This window comes from Equus quagga, chromosome 11, assembly GCF_021613505.1.
Source record: "Equus quagga isolate Etosha38 chromosome 11, UCLA_HA_Equagga_1.0, whole genome shotgun sequence".
NCBI classification, from domain to species: Eukaryota; Metazoa; Chordata; class Mammalia; order Perissodactyla; family Equidae; genus Equus; species Equus quagga.
The window spans coordinates 39,441,454-39,467,604 of NC_060277.1; positions in this window are offsets into that span (position 1 = coordinate 39,441,454).

Here is a 26,151-nt window from a genome sequence, read left to right on the forward strand (position 1 = left end):
CATTAACTATGATTTGGGAATTTGTGTTAGCCCATTTAATGAAAGGTTTGGGCAATTTGCATAGGACAGTAAAACCAATAAAATGGAAACACACAGTAATTTGTTCATTGTTTCCATATGTTCAGGCTGGGTTCTAGAGTCATAGAGATGGATAAATCACAGATCTTTCCCTCGATGAGTTCATGAAATGGTGAAAGAGTTCAGTGCACAAAACAAATGATTCCAGAATAATATGATTACGTGCTACAAGGTTAGAGAAAGTACCATTAGAGCCAGACACAAGGAAGAACTTATTTTGCTTGAGGTCTTGTGCTTTAGTAGAGCTGAGAGAAAAGTTTGTGCAGAGGTAACATAGTCAAGACCTGTCTGCTATGCATCCTCTAGTTTCCAAACTCAAGGTTTAGAGTGAAAAGCATCAGAAGTATTAACAAGTAGAACTTTCTGTAATTTATTGCATTACGTACTTCTATTACTCATGTGGCCCTGCATCTGGAGATAAAAAGAGAGAATTAGAGACAGAAAGGAGTGAGAAATATACGAAACCTTTGGGTACTTCATTATGACTGAGTAATTTTTCATTAATTCACTTAAAGCATATTTGTTTACTTCCTATTATATGCAAGTATGTTATTTTAGGATTGAGAATACATCAGCGAACAAAAAAACTCTCCCCTCCCCTCTTGGAACTTCATTTTAGTAGGAGAAAGAAAATAAAAAATATATATTAATACATCGTGTGATAAAATATGATGATTACTTCTATGAAGAAAAATACAGCAGAAAAAGGCATAGCGAGTGGGAAGTGATGTGATTTTATATAATTTTATTTTATTTTAGGTGGTGTGTGAGCACTGACCCGAGGGAAATGAAGGACTGAGTATGAGAATTTCTAAGGGAAGAGCATTTCAAAGAAAGGGAAGAACATGAACAAAGGCTGCAAGTGGGACAAGTTCGCCTTCATTCCAAGAACAGCAAGGCGGTCAGTGTGGCTGGGGCAGAGACTCTGGGAAGTGAGGTCAAGGGTATGAGAGTTAAGGTCATACTAGGCCTGGAAAGTCACTGTCAAGGGGAAAGGTCAGTGTAGGGACTTGGTCTGTCACTCTGAGTAGGATGTTAGTAGCATAACACTTTAATGATTAAAAGCTGCTAATTCTTCTGTAAGTTGCTTAGTAAACAAGCAACTGAAACTCCTTAATCATCTCCATGAAAAGCTTTTCTTTTAGATTGATTGGTTACAAATCCTACAACAGGAAGCAATCTCCAGAGTAAGCTATTCTCATTGAAATCAGTAAGAAACACTTTTAATTTTACTACCTGGAGCTATTATCCTGCATATTTAAAGGGCAGATTAAAACTCAAGGAATCAGTAATTTGTAATTAATTGGGTTACAGAAACATCAACACCAAGGTCATCAGTTCAAATCAAAGTTGTGGAGACATAATTGTTAACATCTGAAAGCACTTCACCGGAAATTATGGAATGGAGGCCTGTCAGTCTTTTTTTCTTGTCAAGAAACATTCATATGCACAAGGCAGGAATGCCCCTACTTTTGATATTCCATGGCATCCTTGCTGGAAGCATTTTGGTAGATGCTAAGATTAAATGAATCTGGAAACTGGCCTATTGGGTCAGGGTAAAACACTTTAGCACAACACATAATCAAACATTTTCTAGAATGGCATCAGAGTGTGTGCTCCCTAGTTGATTCTAACCCTCATTATGCAAAATGCGCTGAAAAATGTAATGCAGAACATGATGATTTGATTATAGAACAAAACCAGTTAAATGTTTTCATTAGCTGCATAATATTTTTGCACAATAAAGATAATTGAGTGTTGAAAATGTACTAATTCACTTAATCCCGTGAGGCAAAAAATAATATCGAGGGAAATAATGATACTGTTAGGGACTCTGATTAGTAGAGCACATAACACAAATTCTTCTTGCTAATAGGCATAGTTTCAATTTAGAGTGCAATATGGAAAAAAATGTAGGCATTTTACTTGTTGAATTATTTAAAGTTAATGAAGTGGTTAGACTTTGCCTTCTTATAAAGTTCAGACAGTTTTACCAATTGGGTGGGGCAGCAGAAAGCATTATTTTTTGTCCATATGGAGAAGTAATACATGGGATTATATATATATATATGACATTGAGATATGCTAGGTTTCAGGCCAGTGTGGAGAAGGATGGAAGAGTGAATGGCTTGAAGTAAACAGCTGCATGTGGGCAATTTAATTCTATAAACTACAATATAATATTTGGATAGATATTTACCAGATCTGGGTGAGTATATTGTCTGACTCATAAGTCACCCATAAATTAAATTAAAAATAGACAAGATGCACCTTTTGTCCTATCAAATATCAAATTGGCAAAGGTCTTTTAAAAAAGTACCTATAAGAGGAAAATACTACAAGGATGAGGAAAAATGAGATCTCTTGTTTACTTCTAGTGGGCGTATATATTGATACCAACCTTATGGAGAATAATTTGTCACTCAAACTTGAATCTGAATATGTACCTTTGACCCAGCAATTTTTTAAAGATTTTTTTTCTAAGGAGATAATTGAGGATGTCTACAAATAATTAGCAAATGTGTGTGTGAGTGTGTGTGTGTGTGCACATATCTATGCTAGATGTATCTCTCTCTGTATAAATATTGGCACACTTATCTATTTTAGTAGATGCATAGTGGTAGCATATTGTGGTTTTAATTTGTGTTTCCCTGATGGCTAATAACTCTGAGCACTTTTTTCATTCGCTTATTAGCCATTAATATGTTTTCCTTTGTGAAATGTCAGTTCAAGTCTTTTATGTATACATATGTATATATATATAAATGCATTTTTTTTTGAAGAAGAAGATTAGCCCTGAGCTAACATCTGCGACCATTCCTCCTCTTTTTGCTGAGGAAGACTGGCCCTGAACTAACATCCATGCCCATCTTCTTCTACTTTACATGTGGGACGCCTACCACAGCATGGCTTGCCAGGTGGTGCCATGTCCGCACCTGGGATCCGAACTGGTGAACCCCGGGTCGCTGAAGCAGAACATGCAAACTTTGCTGTGCCAGCAGGCCAGCCCCTATAAATTCATTTTTATAATAATTTTAAATAAAGACATAATTTGAATACAGTACAACGTAAGGAATTTAAATGCTCAGTATAATAGATTTTGACAAATGTGTATAACCACATAACCAATACTTTTTGTCCCTTAGTCAATGTCAGGCCTACTCCCACATGACTATTCTGATTTTGATCACCATAGGTTAGTTTTGCCTGCTCTAGATTCGTGTAAATGGGATCATATAGTATGCACATTTTTGTGCCTGGCCCCTTCCTTTACCTCAAAATAACGTTTGTGAGATTCACCCTGTTGTTGTGTGCATCAGTAGTTAGTAGTATTCTTTTGTATGAATATACCACAAATCGTTTTTTTACGTTCCTGTTAATGGACTTTTAAGATGCTTCCAGTTTGTGGCTCTTATGAATAAAGCTGCTCCGCAGAATCGTCTGCACGTCATATTGGGAGTATATGTTTTCATTTCTCACGGTAAATATCTATGAATGGAATTGCTGGGGTAGAGGGTAAGGTTGTACCATTTTCTGATCCGTTAGCAATTTATGAGTGTTCTAGCTGTTTCGCACTGTCACCAACATTTGGTGTTTCCATTCTCTTTAAACTGAGCTATTTTAGTAGGTAAGTAGTGAAACCTCATTGCAGTTTTAATTTGCATTTCCCTGATGGCTGATGAAGACGAATACATTTGCGTGTGTGTTTATTGGCCTTCTGCGTGATAGGTTTCCTCAAGTCTTTTGTCAAATATTTTGGGGAAGGGAGTGGTATTTGTAATTTGCTATTGAGTTGTAGGATTTCTTGATACACATTACGTAGTTTAGTCACATATAGGTATTGTGAATACCTTTTCCATTTGATACTTTTTATATTTACTTACTTAACAGTCTTTTAATGCCTGGATGTTTTTGTTTTGATGTATTTTAAATTATCATTTTTAGTCCTTTCTGTATTTTGCTTACGAGGTGACTACTCCAAGTTTGTGAAGATAATCTTTGATTTTTTTAAATTTATACTTTTAGCTGTAAAGTATAAACTTAATACTTACATGTGTGTGAGGTGGAGATCAAAATTTTTTTCCATATAGCTAGCAGATACTTCAGGACAATTTTTTGAAAAGATTTTTTTCTTTTCCTCAAATTGATTTAGCATCTTTCTCAAAAATTATTTGCTTGAATATACGTCAGTCTATTTCTAGAATCTCTATCATGTTCCAAAGACATACTTATCCATCCTTTTATCAACAATACACTACCTTCATTACAGTAGATTTATAATAACTTTTTAAACTAGGCCTTTTAAGTCCTCCAACTTGTTGCTTATTTTTAAGATTGTTTAGTCTATTCTAGGTTCTTTGCATTTCCAAATAAATTTTAGAAAGAATGTGTCAATTTTTATAAAAACATCTACTGGAATTTTCTTTGGGGTTGCATTAAATCTACATGTCACTGACACCATAAGAATGATACCTCTTTTAAACTAAAAATGACGTATCTCTCCATTTGTTTACGTCTTTAATACCTCTCAGAAACTTTCCTAATAGTTTTTAGAGTAGAGGTTTCGTATGTTATGTCTTGTATTTAGCTCTCAATATTTTATATGTTTGGATGCTATTATAAGTGTTTTTAAATAAGGTTTCATTTCAAATTATTTGCCACTGGTATATGGAAGTTCTAGAATTTGATTGATTGATTGATTGTTAAGTTTACTTACTAGTTCTAACATTTTCCCATAGATGCCTTAAGTTGTTCTGCTTAAACAATCACGTAAAGTTGAATAAAGAGATTTTCTTCTTCCTTGCTCATCTTCCTGTCTTTTAATTTTTTTCCAGCCTTCTAGAAACAGCGAGGGCCTCCAGTACAAGGTCAAAGAAAAATAATGAGAGTGAACATCTTTACCTTGTTCCCACTCTTAAAGGGAATGAATTCTGTCTTTTACCATTCAAGCATGGTGTTAAGTATTGCTTCATAGATACCCCTTATCAGACAGAGGTTTTTGTAATCATAAATGTGTGTTGAATTTTCTCAAATGCTTTTTCTGCATCTATTGAGATCATAAAATTTTTCTCCTTTACTTTCTTAATGGCATGAACGATGTTAACTGCTTTTTGAATGCTAAACCAAACTTACCATACTGGGAGAAATTCCACTTGTTCATGACATTAATTTGTCTATTTCTTGATTTGATTCACTAATTTTCTGTTAGGAATTTTTATATCTATGTATACTTAATTTTATTTTGTTATAACATCCTTGTCTGCTTTTGATGTTAGTTATGAGGCCTACACTTCCTCATAAAATGAGCTGGGACATGATTCCTCTTCCTCCATTTTCTGAAAGATTTTGCGTCAGTTTTTTAAGTTATTACTTTTTAAATGTTTGATATAATTCACCAGTGAAGCCTTCTGGCACTGGTGTTTTCTTTTTAAAGAGGTTAGTAATTAGAAATCAATTTATTTGACAGATATAAGGCAATTTAGACTTTCCATGTATTCTTTTGTCAATTTTAGAAACTTGTGTTTCCGAGGAATTTGTAAATTTGATCAAAACTGTCAAATTCATTGGCATACATTGCTCATAATATTCCCATGCTCTTGGTCTTATGTATAAATGTATATGAACTGTGGTGATACCATTCTTTCATTCCTGTTATTAGACTTTCATTTTTCTCACTTTTATCTTTAATCACTGATGCTAATGGTTATAAATTTCATTAATTCTTTTCCAAGAACCACCTTCCTTTTCATTGTCTTTATTATTTGTCTACATGCTATTTATTAATTTTCTACATTGATTTCTACTTATTTTCTCCCTTCTACTTATTTTCTATTAAATTTGCTCTTATTTTTTTCTAAAATTTGTTAGTAGAAGCATAATTACTTGATTATGTGCCTTCTTTTCCTTCTAATATAGTTATTCAATTTTACGTTCTCTTGTAGACTGATTTCTTTTTAGACATATTTCTAGTTAGCATGTTGTTTAATTTCCAAGTGTTCATAATATTAGATGTATCACTATTATTGTTTTTGAATTTAATTCAGTTATAGTCAGAGAACGTACTTTGTATAACTAAGCTCCCTGAAATGTAGTGATAAATGCTTTATGTCACTGAATATGATCTATCCTGCTGAATGTCCATGTACAGTTGAGAAGCATGTGTATTCTGGGGGTGTTGGTTGTAGTATCTTATAGACGTTATTTATGTATAGTTGGTTGATAACTGTTGTTTAAATAATTTATATTTTTACTGATTTTTTAAATCTAATTTTCTATCAATTATTTAAAAAGTGGTATTTAAGGCTCCAAATATGATTGTGGCTTTGTCACTTTCTTCCTTTAGGCTTGTCAATTTTTGCTTCATATGTTTTGATGCTTTATTATAAATCACATAAAATTTTAAGTTTTTATGGCTTCTTTGTGAATTGACCCTTTTATCCTTATGAAATAAGTATTTTTTGGTAATATTCTTTGTCATTGTTTTCAGATTGGCACCTGAGCTAACATCTGTTGCCAATCTTTTTTTTCTCCTTCTCTCCAAAGCCCCCCAGTACCTAGCTGTATATTCTAGTTGGGAGTGGTTGGCTATATGGGATGCCACCTCAGCATGGCTTGATGAGCAGTGCCATGTCCATGCCCAGGATCTGAACTGGTGAAACCCTGGGCTGTTGAAGCGGAGTGTGTGAACTTAACCACTGAGCCACAGGACCAGCCCCTATTCTTTGTCTTGAATTCTACATTTTCTGCTATTAATACAGCCCCAGAAGTTTTCCTATGCTTAGAATTTACATACTATATATTTTCCAGCTTTTGCTTTAAACTTATCTCTTCATGTTGTGCTCCTGCATGTAATGTGCCTTCCTCACCTGCACGCCCAGCTGCTCTTAAGAATTATTTTATTTTGTTTTACTTTTTGTTATTCATTACCTATTCACATATTTCTTTTTCTGCATTTTCTCTTTTCTCTACTAAGACTTAAATTTATATATGGTAGACCACTTGATATGGTGTGGATCTCAGAAGCTCTTTTCCATCATTTTCCATCTGCTTTCTTTCTTTTTCATTTTTTTTGTTTTTTGTTTGTTTGTTTCGAGGAAGATTATCCCTGAGCTAACTACTGCCAATCCTCCTGTTTTTGCTGAGGAAGACTGGCCCTGAGCTAGTATCTATGTCCATCTTCCTCTACTTTATACATGTGATGCCTACCACAGCATGGCTTTTGCCAAGCGGTGCCATGTCCCTGCCAGGGATCCGAACCGGCGAACCTCAGGCACCCGAGAATCGGAATGTGTGAACTTAACCACTGTGACACCAGGCTGGCTCATTTCTTTTTCTTTTTTTTCAGTCCAAATAAAATTTCTTTTTCTTTTTTTTCAGTATTTATTTGGATAATTTCTATTGACCTGTCTTCAAATTGATATCCTATTTTTTCTTCTAGCATTTCTGTTTGGTTCTTTTTACAATCTCCATTTTCCTGCTGAAATTTCCCATATGTTCAAATACATTTTCTACCTTTCCTCTAGACTCTTTAACATAATCATCACACTTGATTTAAAGTCCCTGACTGTCAATTGAATATTTAGGCCATCACTAGTTCTGCTTCTATTGACTGATTTCATTCTTGAAATTGATCACATTTTCTTGCTTCTCATATTTCTTTATTTTGATTGTATGCTCGACGTTGTATGGAAAAGAGAAGTGACTAAATTATGTTTTGCCCAGAAACTTAATCTTTCAGCTGTAAACTGCAAGCCATGGAGTCAATCTAATCTGTAGGTGAGGTGATTCTGTTGTTACTTTGGTAGATTCAGTTCACCACTGACTTCAAAGATTTGAGTACATGATCAAGCCCTTCCCTTGTGCTGCTATCAGAGTGCCAGGGAGAGTCTGCAATCTCTTCGCCCTTTATACTCTAGCTGTCCACTTACCAAACTGTTTGGGATCTCATTTTTGATTTACAGCCAACCTCCTGGTTTGTTTGGTTGGTTGGCTGGTTTGCTGGGGATTTCTCTTTGCTCTCAGCTTTGTTCCTAGTTCTCTGTCACAGAGGAGTTATCTCTCTAGCCTGCCTTCCTGCAACCAGCCTTACAAAGTTTTGGTCATGTGTACAGGAAAGGTCCAGAGCATCTATGGAGAGTTTATCTTACGTCCCGTATCCCTCTCTTAATGGGTAACAGGCAACAAGAGGGAATCTTGAGGTGGCTAAAAAGAGTTTCTCTCATTTCTCCTGTCTTCTGCCTTCAACAGGCCTTGCATATATGTACCTCTGAGGTTTTCTCTTTCAACTATTACACTCTGCTCTAAATACGTCATCTGAATATTCAGTGATGGTCTCTGGGAAGCATTAGTGGGTGGATGCAGAATCTCTTGGTGGCTGTGGCTCCTCTGTTTTCTGAATCATTTTACCAGCCAATGCTTGGCCTATAAAACTCATTTAAGAAGTTTAGCCAGTTTCTTCTTACTCCTGCCAATGGTTGCTTCCTACCCTCCTGCTTCTCCATCGGAAATGAAAGCACTATAGATCTCTTTTCTCCCAGGAGGAGCTTGTCATTTTCTATTCTGTAATTGTTTTGACGTCTATGTGTTCTTACCTGTCTAATGAGTTTAAAAAAGAAAAAAAAACTTTGCTTTTTATAAATTATCCAGCTGTCCTTGTTGCTAAGGTGGGAATGATATTATATTGTTAATTTCTTCAACTTCAGCAGAAGCAGCAGAAATTCTAAAATTATTTTTAAGAGAAAAAAGATATCCCTTTGCATGTGGCTGTCCAGTTTTCCCAACACTGTTTACTGAAGAGACTCTCCTTTCTCCATTGAATGCTCTTGGCCCCATTGTCGAATATTAGCTGTCCATAAACGTGTGGATTTACTTCTGGGCTCTCAATTCTGTTCCATTGATCTGTGTGTCTGTTTTTGTGCCAATACCATGCTGTTTTGGTTACTATGGCTTTGCAGTATATTTTGAAATCAGGGAGTGTGATACCTCCAGCTTTGTTCTTTTTTCTCAGGGATCCTTTGGCTATTCGGGGTCTTTTATTGTTCAACATAAATTCTAGGATTCTTTGTTCTATTTCTGTGAAAAATGTTGTTGGAACTTTGATAAGGATTGTGCTGAATCTATGGATTGCTTTAGGAAGTATGGACATTTTAACGATGTTAATTCTTCCAATCCAAGAGCATAGAATATCTTTCCACTTCTTTGTGTCTTCTTCGATTTCTTTCAACAATGTTTTATAGTTTTCAGTGTACAGATCTTTCACCTCTTTGGTTAAGTTTATTCCTAGGTATTTTATTCCTTTTGTTGCAAGTGAAAATGGGATTATACTCTTAATTTCTCTCTGCTACTTCATTGTTAGTGTATAGAAACGCAACCGATTTTTGTACGTTGATTTTGTATCCTGCAACTTGACTGTAACCTTTTATTGTTTTAAAAAGTTTTTTAGTGGAATCTTTAGGGTTTTCCAGATATAACATCATGTCATCTGCAAAGAGTGACAGTTTCACTTCTTCTTTTCCAATGTGGACCCATTTTATTTCTTTTTCTTGCCTGATTGCTCTGGCTAGGACTTCCAATACTGTGTTAAATAAGAGTGATGACAGTGGGCATCCTTGTCTGGTTCCTGTTCTTAGAGGGATAGCTTTCCACATGCAAAAGAATGAAAGTAGACCATTCCCTTACACCATGCACAAAAATCAACTCAAAATGGATTAAAGACTTGAATGTAAGATCTGAAACCATGAAAATTCTGGAAGAAAACATAGGGAGTGTGCTCTTTGACATGGGTCTGAGCAGCATATTTTCAAGTCCCATGTCTGACCGGGCAAGGGAAACAAAAGAAAACATGAACAAATGGGACTACATCAAACTAAAAAGCTTCTGCACAGCAAAGGAAACCATCAACAAAACGAAAAGACAACCTAACAATTGGGAGAAGATATTTGCAAACCATATATCAGATAAGGGGTTAATATCCAAAATATACAAAGAACTCATACAGCTCAACAACAAAAAATAACCATCAATCCAATTAGAAAATGGGCAAAAGATCTGAACAGAGATTTCTCCAAAGAAGATATATGGATGGCCAACAGGCATATGAAAGGATGCTCAACATCATTAGCTATCAGGGAAATGCAAATCAAAACTACAATGAGGTATCACCTTGCTCTGGTCAGAATGGCTATAATAAACAAGGCAGGAAACAATAAATGTTGGAGAGGATGTGGAGAGAAGGGAACACTTGTTCACTGCTGGTGGGAGTGCAAACTGGTGCAGCCACTATGGAAAGTAGTTTGGAGTATCCTCAGAAAATTAAGGATAGATCTACCATATGATCCAGCTATTCCACTGCTGGGTATTTAACCAAAGAATTTGAAAACATAAAGGCATAAAGATACTTGCACCCCATGTTCATTGTAGCATTATACACTATAGCCAAGACATGGAAGCAACCTATGCGCCCATCAAGGACAAACAGATAAAGAAGATGTGGTATTTATACATGATGGACTACTACTCAGCCATAAGAAATGATGAAATCCGGCCACTTGTGACAACATGGACGGACCTTGAGGGTATTATGCTGAGTGAAATAAGTCAGAGAGAGAAAGTCAAATTCCATATGATCTCACTCATAAGTAGACGATAAAAACAATGACAAACAAATACATAGCATTGGAGATTGGCTTGGTGGTTACCGTAGGGGAATGGGTGTGGGGGGAGGGCAAAAGGGGTGATTAGGCTCACATGTGAGGTGATGGACTATAATTAGTTTTCAGGTGGTGAACATGATGTAATGTACACAGAATTTGAAATATATTATGATGTACATCTGAAAATAACTAACTAAATAAATAAAAAGATATCCAACATTATAGTTTAAATACATTACGATATTTCCATAGACTGAAGCAGTATTTGAATGTCAAAATGATACAGATTATTATTGTCACAGTAAGACCTTATATTTATATATATATGTGTGTGTGTGTGTATGTGTATATATATATATATTTGGCAGGGAAAGATTTGCCTTGAACTAACATCTGTTGCCAATATTCCTCTTTTTTTTTCTCTCCAAAACCCCCAGTGCATGGTTGTATATCCCAGTTGTAAGTCTTTCCAGTTCTTCTGTGTGAACCTCCACCACAGCGTGGCAACTGATAGGTGGATAGTGTGGTTCCCTGATGGGGAAACGGACCCAGGCCGCTGAAGTGGTGAGACTGTCGAAATTTAACGTCGTTAAATTTCAGTGACTAGAATATCAGGGCTGGCTCTTTATATGTTTAAATGACAAATGCAGATTATGAAATTTTAATTAAAAATTTTTTAATTATGGTTATGTCTAGTGGGGTTATATACTCCTCGGCTAAGGATTATTTTATTGTAAGGGACAGAATCCTTCTCTTTCTAGCGTAAGTAAAGCTACTTTTTCTTTTTTTTCCAGGAAGATTAGCCCTGAGCTAACATTTGCTGCCAATTGTCCTCTTTTTGCTGAGGAATACTGGCCGTGAGCTAACATCCATGCCCATCTTCCTCTAGTTTATATGTGGGACGCCTGCCACATCATGGCTTGCTTGACAAGTGGTGCATAGGTCTGCACCCAGGATCCAAATGGGCGAATCCTGGGCCACCAAAGCAGAAAGTGTGAACTTCACCGCTGCGCCACCAGGCTGGCCCCAAGATATTTTTTCTTTTAATGTCAAATTATAGTATTCACACAGAAATCAACAGGCAATGGCAGGAAATACAGCAGGTTTCACAGGCAGCTACTCTTTCCATCCCTCTTAGGTTAAATAGGCTCTCATATCTGCTTCTCTCTGCACAGAAGTGCCTCATTGTATCATAAATGATTCTCTGAGTTCCACTTACAAATATTTAGGTGAGAGAACCTAGTTTGTCAGCTCATGGAAAGCTCTGTCTCAGATTCAACCAGCTGTGAGAGCAGGATGGGTCATGATGTACTGACATGGAGATTGGGAGCCTTTAATTTTGAGAGTTGTTTTAAACATGTTTATGATCTCGCTTCCTATTATTAGTATACAACTCTCTTGAGATCAATGACTGGCTTAGTCTATGGTATACTCCCAGTGTGGAAGGAAGTGCCCAGCACATGGTATGTATTCAATGAAACATTTTCAATAGCAATCTCTAGCCCATTTCCTGTATAACATAAATTTTATTTTCAATGCATTTTATTTTTGTCATTTGTGAAATAAAGATACTCCCTAGTACAATGGTTATTATGAAGTTCAACTGAAATAACACACGTGAAATTTAAATATTAATTTGAAGTGTTATACAAATACTACTAACTAAAAGACTGTATAAAATATGCATAGAAATTAGACCTGCTGAATCACAACAATTAAGAATGGAGTTGGGATTTTAAAAAAAAAGTAACGTGACTGTGCCGTATGAGAACAGACTTGAGATAAAGGGTTATCAATTCAAAGAAGAGAGAACTGATTAAATGATCAGTACAGCATAGAGTAAAAGAGTGAGGGTATATGAAATTATGGGTTATGGTGGTTTCTTATGAGGTGAGCCTTCATTGTTGAATATGTTTCATCCGGCAAACATAGGAGACAGATTGGAGAACATGTGAAATCTCATCATGGAGTGCTTCTAGCAAATTCTTTCTCTTGTTTGTTCATTCCTTCCTTCCTTCCTCATTTCCTTCTTTCCCTCCACAAAATTGTATTGAATACCTACCATATACTAGGATAAGCAGCCTTTTTCAGAGCTACAGATGGAAATGAACAAAACAAATCCCATGCCCTCCTAGAGCTTGCATTTCAAGAAGGAAGACAGGCAATGAGCAAGTTGATCCATAAGGATGCATATGTGTGTGTATGTGTGTGTGTGTGTGTGTCATCAGTGGTAAGTGCATGATGAAGAGTTAATGGTAGAGAGTAATAGTAGCTGTTGTATTAAGTAGGCTGGCCTCTGCTCTAAGGCTACCTCCTTATCCTTGAATGAAGAGAGAGAAAGAGCCACATAGATATGGGAAGAGTGGACAGGGGACAGTATACACCAGATGATAATGCTTGGAAATGGAAGCCTACTCCTCAGGTTCACCTAAGTTCAAGGATGCCAGAACGGCTGGAGCAGGATGAAGAGGGGACTGAGCGGTGGAAGATGAATTTGAAGTCGTAACTGGGAGCCACCTGGATGATGTAAAGTATCATGAGCCATGAAAAGGACTTGGGATTTAATTCTAATAAGAGAGATTATTGGATGGAAAGGATCACTCTGGCTGTTATGTAAAGAATAATCTGTATAAAACCAATAGGGTTTGTGAGGAGGGTTGTTTAGGGTAAGGATAATTTTTTCATATTTTTATAAAGTGTTGGGGATGGAGCCAGGCTGGTGGCATAGTGGTTAAGTTCATGCACTCCATTTTGGCAGCCCAGGTTTCACAAGTTTGGATCCTGAGTGCAGACCTATGCACTGCTCATCAAACCATGCTGTGGCAGCATCTCACATACAAAATAGAAGGAGACTGGCAGAGATGTTAGCTCAGGGGCAATCTTCCTCAAGCAAAAACAGGAAAATCTGCAACAGATGTTAGCTCAGGGCCAATTTTGTTACCAAAAGTAAGAAGTGTTGGAGACATATGAATATCTTCTGTTGGAGCTTTATATGTCATGGGTATTTTCCATAGGATACGTTTTTAGGATTATACTGTCAGACAGCAAAAATGAATTTGTTTTACTAATGACACTAAAATATTTGGATAGAAAGAAAATCATGTTGCCTTTTAATCCTCCAAGTAGTTGAATGCATTATTAGGCTGAGTGTGCATTTTGTGATCTGAGAACATACAGCAGCTATAATAAATAGTCTAATGTCAAAATTATAATTTTAAATCACCATTCACAGTATAAAAAATATAAAATAATTGATATAATCAAATGAATATAAATGTATGTCAAGAAAATATTAAATTTTCATATTGGATTTTAAAATAAATAATTTGTCAGAGACCATCACCAAAAGAGAAGATTTGCAAGGATAACTGTGAAATATATTTTTAAAGCATCGTTAATAACAACATAAAGTTAAGAGAATTCCAAGAAGGCCTAGATTGGAAAATATGGGAATCTATCTGGAAGCTCTTAATGTACTTAAGGACAAGGTTATTTCATTTGAAATCAAATGTGATGTAATGGTTACCATTTTTGGACTGCCTACTCTCTGCCAGGCACTGAGCTAAGCATATTGTATACATAATGCTTAATATTATGATGCATAATTTTTAAAATTATTTTGCCAATTCATTGCTAAGGAGAATAAATTGTGGTCTCCTACTACTGAAAAATAAGGCCATTTTTTGCGTATCTATTTTAGGTAAGTAGCCAATTCTTAATTGAGAAAGCAAAAATATGATTTCATCAAGTTAGTATTGAGATCGCTGAGGAAATAACAGAATCTCATGTCTTTCTAGTGTCCTGGAGAGAAAGAGCAGGAAAATATTTAGCTGTAATGTTAAAGAAGAAACTAATACACTACAGCTTTATATTTCGTTTGTTTATTTCCTACAGCTGCCTTGCAGGAACTGTGTGTCTCATCTAATTGGGAAGGGGTCCACCAGCAATTACATCAGATGGAATCCATGGGATTCAGCGATTATAGCAGATTGAATTAAAGCAAATGGATACTTAATAAGTACTTCTTAATGGTGATGATGATGATGACCATACTATGGGTATTGGTGTGACATTAACAGTGAAAAAAGACTATTTTCCCTCTTTCTTTTATTTTTTTTACTACACTTATAATATGCCTACTTGCATTCCAATTTTGTAGTGAGAAAACATCTTTCTCAAGGTCTCTCATGTGACAATATACCAGATATTGATAAATGAACTAAAAAAGTTATAGTAGCATACTTTACCTAGACATCACACAAAGGGCAACTAATAGTAATCATAATTTTCTTCTGCGTAATACGCTTCTACAACAACTTAAAATTAAATTGTAAACATTGAATAACGTCACCTCCTAAAGTCAAAGAAAAAGGTCAATATCTCCAGAGCTGAACTTCAGCTGTACCTTCCCCAGTAAGCATTCACCTGCCCAGCTTAAGCAGAATGTGGATGGGGAAGGGTAATCAGTGTAGAATGCAAGGACTTATCTAAACGGGATTTTAAATGTCTGTCTTAGAAATCAAAGGATAATTTGCCATTTTAAGTTAAAAATCAAGCGGTTAAAACCCCTTAATCACAAATTCATTTTTAAATAATTTCTAAAGTGTAATAAATGTCATCCTTTTGCTAGTATAATCTTTGGTGAGTAATATACTCTTGTACACTTCTAGTAAGTAGGGATCATGTATAGAATCACTTATGGAACCTAACCTGGTACTTAGAGCTGCAGAGAAAAAAATTTATACTGTAAACAAAATACTAAATTTAATGAGAAATTCTAATTAGCTTGAAAAATGATTAGATTAGAATAATAATCTAGCAGAGTTCAGGCTTTTTTTCATGTTTCATAAGAAAGCATGGAAGATTTTTTTATGTTGTGTTCCAGAGTGAATATCTGGGAAAAATTAACTTGATCTCTTTTCAGTAGAAATGCGAACTTTTAGAGGTCTATGTAGAATCTGTGGAAATGGATATTTACAATCCCTGTGAAGTTAAGGTTGTGTGTGTGTTTCTTTGAATTTTTGTTTGATGCACCAGATGCCTTTGTGAATTTTGGAGTACGCTTTTGCAAGGAAATTTTTCTACATTCCAGTCAATGGGAATTAAAGTAAAGGATACCTAAACTAGGAAATAGAGGCCCAAGAGACTCCCATTTTAGGAAAGAACAATCACATTGTATTCGCTTGTACGAATTCATGAAAGAACCGAATGTGTGACCTCCCTGTGAAACTGCTGTGGAATTAATAGTAATTTGGTTTTTTCCTAACTCTGCTTTCAGCATCCTTAGTGCTGTGTGAGGTAACGTCTCTATACAGGATTCTAGCACTGATGGCCATTTGTTCATTCGTTCCTGTAGACTCTCACAGGAGTTGCTGGCCTTGCATATGCATGCCGTCTTCTTTCACATTCCTATTGTAAACATAACCTTTATGGTTTATAACATTTATTTTGCTTTAATAACTGAAGTAAATCCCAGGGATCTTTAAGGCCATAGAAGAGGTCTCGCATATCATCACTGTGATTAAATCCCAACTCTTGATTGTGATTACAGGGCACTTACGCACTCTGGCCTAGGGCAGCTACGTAAAGTTCCCTTCTTTTGTGTCATCATGACACCAGTTAGTTTTACCATCGACGTGGCCAATGTCAGATTTTCAATAATAAATCCATACTGTGAACCAACCCACCTTTAGTCTTATATTTTGAGAAGCAGTGCATTCTATGTGAATAGCTTGTCAGCCAATAAGAGAGAAAGACAAGCAAAAAAGGGAGGAGGTGAAGGAGGGACTGGGACATTGTGTGCACTTTGAAAAGGCACATTCAACTGATAATCTTCTATGTATAGAACTTTCTAGCATAAGAGAGTCATTGTTTTTATAATACAATCTACAGAAAGGAAAGCTCAACTAACTCTTCTGGCTTGCTGGGGAGAAAAATGAAGAAAAAGCCTATGTTCGGTGATTCAGTTATTTCTCGGTGAAGAGGACAATATCAGCATCTTGGACATAAGCCTAAGTTTTTATTATTATCAGAAAGAGACTCGGGTTTCAAAGATTACAGATTACCTATGGAATTAGCACTGAGCTGTGACAGAGAGCATCGATTAATATCTAGTCACTATATCTGATGATTAGAAAAATGTCAGTAAATTTATTTATGCTCCCAATTCTTGGATCATAGATATACATTTGGGAGCACCTCACATAATGTCTGTCATACCTGACTTTCCCATCTCCCAAGACATAGTCGGCTTTCTGCTGGAAAGTGTCTAGTTACAAGAAATACACTACCCACCGAGGCAGCCCATTCTATATCTGAAATTGCTCCAACTATTATATTTATGGAGTGGAATTTGCTTCCTTACAACTTCCCCTCACTAGTCCCAGGTCTGCCCTCTGGATCTGTACAAAATTATCTAATCCTTCTTCTCTACGACAACCCTTGACATAGCTGAAAACACCTGTCAGGTCTTCCTAATATTTTATTTTCCAGCCTATTTACTCATCACCAAAATAAGATTAGCTATCTCTGACCTGCCTCATCTCAGGACGGTGATGAGAATAAGGTGAGATAATAGATGTGACAGTGTGCCAAGAATACAAATAAAAATACATGAAATTTATCATTGCTATATTTTAAAACTAATAGGTATGAAATGCAAAAATATCTTTCACCATGGCATTTAAAAAAATTCAATTGTTTATACTTCCGCATTCGTAAGATTGAACTAAATTAGTGCTTGGGTAAAAGAGTCAGGCAAAGTGTTTCAGACATCAGAATAAGTAGTAATTAGGGCAGGCGAGGCAAGTTAGTGCTAACTCTAGAAAGGATAGAATATGTTCCTGAGGAAAATCTTCCAACTTTGCAAGCCCAAAGCAGTGGAGGAACTGAGCCGAGGAGGCCTCTCTCTGTTTAGGACAATGTCCCTTATGATATGAGAACTCCAACTATAGGCTCAGGCACTCTGCTATAGATCCCTCACGTCCCATCAATTTTGACTGTTAACGGTACCTCTGGCATCAGCATAGTGATTCAGACCTTGGACTCGGGAGCCATACTTTCTAAGTTTAAATCTGGCTATGTCACTTGTTAACTGTGATCTGAGGCAAGTTATTTAACTTTTTGGCCTCAAAACCCTCACCTGAAAATGAACACAATAAGAGCGACACACAGTATCAGGTTATTGTAAGGATTGCATGAGTTAAAACAGAAAGCGTATAGAACAGTGGCTACCCTAGCTCAATAAATGCCAGTTGTGAAAACAGTGATGAATTCCTCTCATCACTGGGCTGGAATGCGTATCTTCAATTACACATTTTCCTTAATTTGTGCACAAGGTTATGTATTATGGCTACGTGTAAGCCAATGGGCACAAAGTTGATTTTCCTAATCTTCCTCCCATCTTCAGACTGTCTCACAGAGAGATCTGAAACATCATGTACTGGAAATGACTTATTCATTGTGAAATGCATGTTCAATAATTAATTTAAAGGTCTGTGTTGTTTATACTGTTGGCTACTCGTTTCAATTTCACTACTCAATCTGAGCAAGTCCATTCTTCCTATACCTGCCCAGGGAGTAGAGAAATCACAATTCAAATTGCTCCAATTCAAAGCCAAATAATAAGAGTCAGTCATATCATAGTCAAAAGAATGTTCCGGTAGGTGATGTCAATGAAGCGAACAGGAGAGAAAAACTGTGGATGCAACTACCAGATTATTATCCTCTCTAGTGCTAACAAAAGTCAGAGGGAAAGACAAGACAAATGTGCCATGTGCATACATTGTCTTAAGCACACAGGCTCAAGGTAGCACTTCTATTATTAATTCATCTTATTTTCTCTTGACCTCACTATTTGCTGTATTAATCTCTTCGAAGCATCTGTCCAAAGTAGAAGCAAATCAGACCATTCTGTCCCTGATTCCTGTTCCTTTATTTTCCTATAGATTTCACATACAGATAGAATCAGAAGGAGGAAGCGGTCCTCTCTGCAGGCCATGCTGGAGGGATGTTTCTTGGCTCAGCTGCCATGTGCTATTGCTTCACAAGACCACATTGATTTTGCAGTTCCTCCATGTTCATTCTCTTTTATTTTTCATAAGGTCTTACTGACTGATACAATTTCTTCTGAATTTTCAACTTAAATTATTCCATTTTCCCTATATTTTAGTGCCTGTCTGATTTCTTCTCTGATCTGCTTTTCTAATCAATACTACTCACTCAAAATATAATAGAACCTGGGAAGCACATGCTTGAATTTTCATGGTTGGGTTTCTATTTTTTTCTAATATGAAACTTCTTCCCTTTTCTCATACTTCTAAATTTCTGGCTTCCATAGGCTACTGGGCTCACCTTTTTGTTGCTTTCTTCTGCTATCCAGAACCCAGCTGCATCCTGCAGTCAGGCTTACTGAAATCGTTAGCTCAGAAACTCCAACAACCAGAAGCTTCCTCAGAGGCCTGGTGGGGACAAGACTTGTTTGCCACTTTCCTCCGGAGGTGAGACCAAGTGGCTCTCATTGGACCTGCGCTGGTTGCAGCTGTCTTCTGCCCTAAAATTGTTCTAGTCTATTTTTCCCTGGTTGTGGTTGAGATGTTGGCCAGGGAATTCCCTTTACTTCCAATCTCTTTCATCCATCTTTCATATTCCAATCACATAATCTGTGTTTTGTGGAATTCTACAGCCTCACTGCATTGATGGTCTATGAGGCCAAGAAATTTTATCAGCAGGTAAAATATCAATAAATCGTAAATAGCTGGCACCTCTGCCAATCAGAAAAATATGAATTAAATAGGTCATATTTCAAGGATGCCAAAATTCCTTTTTTTTTGGTGAGGAAGATTGGCCCTGAGCTAACATCTGTGCTAACATCCTGCTACTGTTTATGTAAGACAGCACAGCTTCATGAGTGGTGTGTAGGTCCACACCCAGGAACTGAACCAAGAACCCCATTGCTGAAGAGGAGTGCATGAACTTAACCTCTACGCCACTGGGCCGACCCCCCAAAATTACTTTTTATACATAGAAAATTCTTATGCCTCTGGAAGATTGATGCACTTAAATTAGATATAGAATTTAACATACTACTATCAAGCCCTGAAAAATTATGTGAATCAGAATAAATAAGAATATATAGATTCTTAATAATATACCACATGGAACTTATTTGTTTGCAAAAATTTATTATAAAACCAAAACTGATAAGAAATTTTAAAACAAACATCAAAATAATTCTAGAACCAAAGAAGAAATAAAAATTGCATTTACAAGCTATTTATAAAATGATCCTAACAAATATTTTAATACGTTTTTACTATACCAAAACCTATAGAGTATTTTAAAGCTATACTCAGGAATATATTCTTATCATGAAGCACTGATTTCTAAGCATTAAATCACTTGAAAAACTTAGAAAATAATTAAAAGCAAACATAAGGAAATTATTAGTAAAGACAGAAGCAAAGAATGATAAATTGAAAAATAGATTAGCAAATCCCAAAACTGGTTGTTTGAAAACACAGCAAAATAAGCACATAGATAATCTAATCAAGAAAAAGAAAAAATAAAGTAAATAAAGTTATGAATTAGAAAGGAGGTATAAGTGCAGTTAGAGAAAAATTATTTGGAGAGACTATTTTTTAAACCTCTATTCAAATATATATATATATAAATACATATATAAAAAAGATTGATTTGTGCTGGAGGAATAGTATATAATAGTTAAGAAGGCAGCTAGAGTTTTAATCTTATTTCCATAACTTTCCAGCTATATGAAATTGGGAAATTTATTCATATTATCTATGCTTCAGTTACATCAGCTGTAAAATGAAGTTCATGATAATTGGATTTCTCTCATCACATTTTTCTGAGGACTGAATTAAATAATGTATAGCAAGAACTTTGCAAATTCTTGGCATCTAGTTTGCGTTTAATTAAATTTGGGCATTAACAATAGCAGAAACAGTTGAGTTTTACAAGCTTAATATTTTACCAGCCACTGACCTGCATGTTTGTGGCATATAACTTTTTTTGTTAGAATTGCTTTAATTTCAACTGTTAGCACTCAGACTGGCAAATTGCAGGCAAATTAATGTAGACATTTTAAAGTAAATAAAACCTAAATCACCTACTTGTCAATTAAATTCAAAGGGCATAGCTCAGCCCCATTTCAAAGGGCCATCTCCAAGCTTTTTCCTGTCTCCCAGCTTGGTTGGCTATCATGTGGTGGGGAACTTACGCACACAGAGCTGAGCACTGGCGGGGGAGAGACCACATCCTCCTTCTTGGACTTGTCTGCATCTAGACCCTATGCTGTTGCTGTTATCTATTTTCTGCTGGAGCCCGTGTCATCTATTTTCTTGGCACAGAAAATATCATTTACAGCTCTGGCAGATTCACTTTCGTTTTCCTGTTTAGCTCTCTGGCATCGACGATCATCTAGAGAGGGTGGTCTGGCCACCCTGCTCCCCTGCAAGTTTAGAAGCGCCTAGCTGCCAACTCCTGGAAGTCAAACAACGAAAGTGAAATACACGTTCATTTCTTCTCTCACTCAGAGCAGAATTTCCAAGGAAACACAGGGCAGTCCCCGGAGCCCTCCCCCGACAGAATCTCCTGGTGGAGATGAAATTTCTTACCACTCTTCACTCCTCCTTTCCCTCATTTGGTCTCTTTTTCATTCAAGCTCCAGGGCCTTTTCTAAGTGTGATGTGGGCAAGTAAGGTGGTGGTGTTGATCTTACAGATCGTGTCTTACTTCAAATGTATGAGCTGTCAACTCAAACCAATTTGCAAATGTTTAAAACTGACATCAGAGGGTGTTGTTTCTACATACATAGAGAAGAAAGAAGTTGTCACAGAAAGTTTAGTGCGAGTAGCAAGTAGTACACAGATCAGGGAGTGAAGGGAACTAAATCAGAAAAGTGAACGGGACTCAGAATATGTACAGTCTTAGAAAGCAAAAGAAAGAATTTGGTTTGCATTCTGATTGTAACGGTAAACAATAAATGATTCTTCTGCTGGGGAAGGGCATGATCTTATTTGTGTTGATGAAAGTGTGGACTCTAAAGACAAGAGAAGCAGCAGGAAGACCTCTTAGGATATTGCTGAATAAATTCAGGTGAGAAATGAGTTGGTGTTTAGGTCCAAAGTGGACATAATGGTAAATTAGATGTGGAATGGAAAGAAAATGAGAAGAACCAAGGACGAGTCCTTTGTTCGACCAAATGGTAAACCCACTAATGAAATGGGACATTTATCATGCTCCAGGCTCTGAGATATGCGGAGTGAGGGAGAAAAAAGAGTTTTCATTTGAGAATGATGTACTCAGGGAGGTGAAGGTAACCTTCAGAGATGAGAGTGAGGAAGCAGGGAAGTTGCTAATCACAGACTGTTCATTGCCTCTGGTGGGAGCAGGATCTGTTTGACTGGAGAAGGACAGGAGGGAATTTCCTGTGGTAATGGAAATGTTCTATGACTCACTGCATATAGCTGTATGCATTTGTCAAAACTCATGGAACTATACACTTAAGATCCGTTTGTTTCACGGTATGTAAATTATATCTCGAAAATAGTGGCTCATGAGTTCAAAAAACAAAAGCAGTTTGCTTGCATACAGAAAGGGACCATGAGAATAAAAAGCAATTCAACTAAGGCAGCTGTCCACTGAGATAAGAGTACAAAACAGCTTTAGTTTGTGAGTAAACTGTTTCTACTTAGCTTGCTGTAGACAGAAGTTTGACAGCCTTGACTGTAAAGAATCTATTACAGTTACTTGAAGAAGTAAGTTATAAAGAACTCCCTCTGTGAGAATGACACCTTATCAGCTAACCTTCCTCATTTGATCAGATATGTGACGGCTTGTGTAACCACCCGACCCTAACTTTCTCAACAGAGTGTAAGGAAACTGATTCACGATGTCTTGTGCTCCCGCACACTGGAGGCCTTCTGAACAATGGGTATGTTTGAACAGCAAACATATTTTGGGACCTATAGAAAGTGTCTCCCTAAAGACAGAGATACCCAGAGACATTTCAGGATAGTGGAGTGCGATGGTTAATTTTATATGTCAACTTCAGTCTCCTTCCCCGTGTTGGAGACATTTGCTTACTTTCCAGGGTAAAGAGTAATCATTCTCTCTCTGGGGATGAGGGTAAGCAGATGTACCGAAAGCCACGAAAGCTTGAAGTCTTCAAATTTGAGGGGTCCTCCACTCTGATGCAAACCCACTGTATGTGGAAGTAAACATCTTGCCCTCCTAGCGTTGCCCTCTGGAATTTGGGGCTTGGAGATTCAATGCTAAGATGCTGCTCTGCTGACTGCTTTTCTGTGAGTAACAAACTGTCTGTGTCTCTGGCTTAGGATTTTGTCTTCTTGGCAATACACGTATATAAAAAACCAAACTAACTTGCTAGCTTACAAGTGGGGTAATCTCAGCTCCTTCACAATTTTGGAACTAACACGGAGATTCTACAGTAATCATGTTATAGTTTCTCATGATGTATGTCAGATCCCTGGATCAAGTCCTGGCTCTAAAGCCAGAGGACCCACAGAATACAGCATAATTTGAGGGATATTTCTAGCCCATATACACAGGACTTATGAAAATTTTGAGCAACCTACCGTTTGTGGAGAAGAATACAACTCTATAACAGTCTTTACAATGTCCCCAATTTCCAAATATACCTGCTAATAACCTGCATTATTGTCTGAACCTTGTTATTTGCTATCAGTTGTCATGGTGACCCTGTTTTCAAAGATCAGGGTACAAGTAGTAAGTGACATCTAATTTTCTTCCCACAGGAGAAAAATTTTACATTTAATTTGCATTTAAACTGAGGAAGCTTATTTATACTTTTGTCTCTTCCTTTTCTTTGGTTTCAAACATACGCATTCTCAGCTCTTCTAACAGGGGGCCGAGTTCTTACTTTGTCTGAAAGTGGGATATACAGACAATCTAACAATAGACTTCTGTTCAGATGTGCCACCATTATCTTCCTTGAAATAGATCAAAACAATATGCACGTCTCTTTATAGCAATTTGTAGGATGATCAGAAAATCTGGAGCCTGTTACATTGCAATACTCCCATGGGTACATACCACATCTTCCAGGGAGAGTGAGGTCTCTCTTCACAGCCCCTTCTTCTCACCTGATACTCTGAACTTCAAGGCCCGGCTCACTTCTGAGGAGAACTCTGACCCACTTGTACCATCCCTGCAGTCCTGCTCCAAAAGCATTAAACTAGTCCTTCAGTCTCGTTCTTAGCCAGCAAAGCATATAGCTCCTATACATGCTACCATATTGTCCATCTCTGAAATTCAACTCCTCTAGTCTGGCATTCCAAGGATTAAATAAAGCATATTAGTTTCATGAATCTCCCTGTAGCAAAAACTCCTCTGTAGGTTTAGGGGAGTCGATGGAACACAAAGAGATACTTGGAAAATTCTGTGAATGTGAGTCTATCTTGAAATGCAGATAAAATTGACTCTAGTCCTGACGATATTGTAATAACATTTATGCTTATATCATTAACAGTTGAATAGTGGCAATGGGGGAAGATATTCAGCACATTGTTTAAGCCATTACTTTATTTGCGTGATTGACCATTCTAACGAGGTAACTGTTTTAATGCCATACTGAGAGACAGAATCTGATAGTGTTTTTCCTACACTTTAGTGGGTTATTTCTTCTTAGATACTAAACTCATGCTATGCAATATATAGGACTTTGAAATAGATTTTGATCAATGACCTCATGCTAGTTTCCATTCTGTTTGTTTTTCTAGTGAGAAACTATAAGAAGTAAAGTTTCAGATCTACTATGTATTTTGGAGGGTATTTAAAACACAAAATGATATCTTTGCAGAAGGGATTTCTCCATATCTCTTTTCTTAATGTCAGTTGTCTGCCTATCAAGGATTATCATATATCTCCTAGAAAACTCTGATCTTTTATGAAAGAATGAAGTGTGAGCTCAATCTATTTCTAAGAACAAAACCACTGAATATCTTTCTTTTCAGAGAGGCAAAATAATCTTAAATTGCTTTAAATTCTGTGATATTATCTGGACTGGAACACAAAGATAATGTCATTGTGTCCTTTATATCATTCACCAACCCACACTCTGAGACTAATTAAATGAATGATTCATAACAAGTAATGCGATAATAAAATAAGAATATATTTTTCATTTGTCTTAATTTTTATATCTGTATATGCACTTAAAATATCTAGAAAAAGTCAAACTATCTTCAATTATAAATATCAGTAAGATATTCAATGCCCTTTAAGCTCGTAAGATTATCTACTGAAATATGGGTACTATTTTGCTACTTTCTTAAAACCCACTAGAGAATCTGCAGCTTGGTAAATTGTTCCAAAACCAGAGCACATTTTCCCGTAGAAACAATCTACAAAGAAGTGTTAGGTCAACACATTGTTTCCAAAAAACTGTTAAACCCACACTGTCCTCAAGTTGAATATTTTATTAATGTTGCCGAGAATCTAATCATCATGTTTATTAATATGCCAGTGTAAAAATTAATTCAGAGTCTTCCAGTTACCCAAGGGAGCCAGGGTGCAACTTGCCCTGTCAGTGGGACTGTGGATTTCTTTCCTCTCACTGACTAGATAATGCCCCTTCCCCTTCCAATAATTAGCCTTGGTGTGACAGCCATGCTGTGGAGCTGGGACACCAGACAGAGGGAAAAATTTGAGTGGGCTGAATATACTGACTTGATAGCTCTGAAAAATGCTTCTAACCTGGCTGGATGCATGACATCTTTTTGAAGTCTCCTTATTAGGACCCTAGGAGCCAACCTTCATGCTTCAGTTTCCTCCTGGCCCATTACTTCTGATGAGTAACCCCCCACACACACCTTGCTTTACAGCAGAATAGAACAGATTCTCAATATTTCTCTCCTATCCTCTTCATCCCTTATGAAGCATATAGTAGTTCTAGGGGTTTTCTCTACTCACACATTCCTTCTGGATACCATCTTTTTATAATACAGGTAACATGTGGGAAGATGTATGTGATACAAGACTGTCTTCTGAAATCTCCCTTCCTCCCTAAACCTCACTTGGTCCTGTAGGGTGTGGTCTGCAAGCTCAACAGTCCAGGTTTGATTTGAAGTGAATGCCCTGCTGATTGCTGATAGTGAGGGTGCAGGATAGAAAGATACTCTTCTCTTCCAAATATTCATTTAATATGTAATCTCAGTATTATTAAATATTGATTTAATTTTATAAAACCTCCCTATTAGCTTGCCACACCAAAACCAAAACAAATATCTATAGGCTAAATACAGCCCACGAAGCTATCAGCTCATGGTCCCTGCTGGACAGAGGGACAAAGGCACACAAAAAGTGATCCTGGCTGGGCTTTGCCTCCAACATAATTAATCAGAAGTCATCTATTTTGGAA